Raw genomic sequence first — 568 nt, 5'->3', positions numbered from 1 at the left:
AGAGAGAGAGAGAGAGAGAAAGGAAGGGGGGGGTCGGGGGTTCGGAAGGATGGTTGCTGAGTGTGGGGGTATGTGCCTTATATAGAATAAATTTAGGGAAGTAAATATTTTTTTTATTTTTTATTATATTTGTTGTATATTTTTGGTAAGCAAACGCAAACGGCAAATGCATGTGCCACATCCACGGAAAAAAGTGGATTTATTAACTTAATAGCTACGTACAAGTTTGGATGCACAGGATATGTATGAACAAAAGTGGATTGGGCTGGTTTTAGTAATTACTGATCTGTAAAAGGGGGTAGCATTCGTGGACTGGTGGTAGGAAGGTGTGGTGGGTGGCTAAGACCGACTGAGGGTTGGTTAGACTAGCCAGCGATCTTGATCTCATCTGACGTGCAGTCTTTAAGAAACACCACTTCCTATTCATATACATAATCACATATTCAGATATTGAAAGCTTAATCGAAATATATTTTTATTTTAATGTTTTATTTTTGTTAATATGATACATTTTTATGTGGTTTTTAATAAAAATTAATATTTTTATTTTTGAATAAAGTATAAATTT

The sequence above is a fragment of the Cynara cardunculus genome, assembly GCF_001531365.2.
Source record: "Cynara cardunculus var. scolymus isolate 2C chromosome LG 1, CcrdV1, whole genome shotgun sequence".
Taxonomy (NCBI): Eukaryota; Viridiplantae; Streptophyta; class Magnoliopsida; order Asterales; family Asteraceae; genus Cynara; species Cynara cardunculus.
This window is presented reverse-complemented; position numbering follows the sequence as displayed.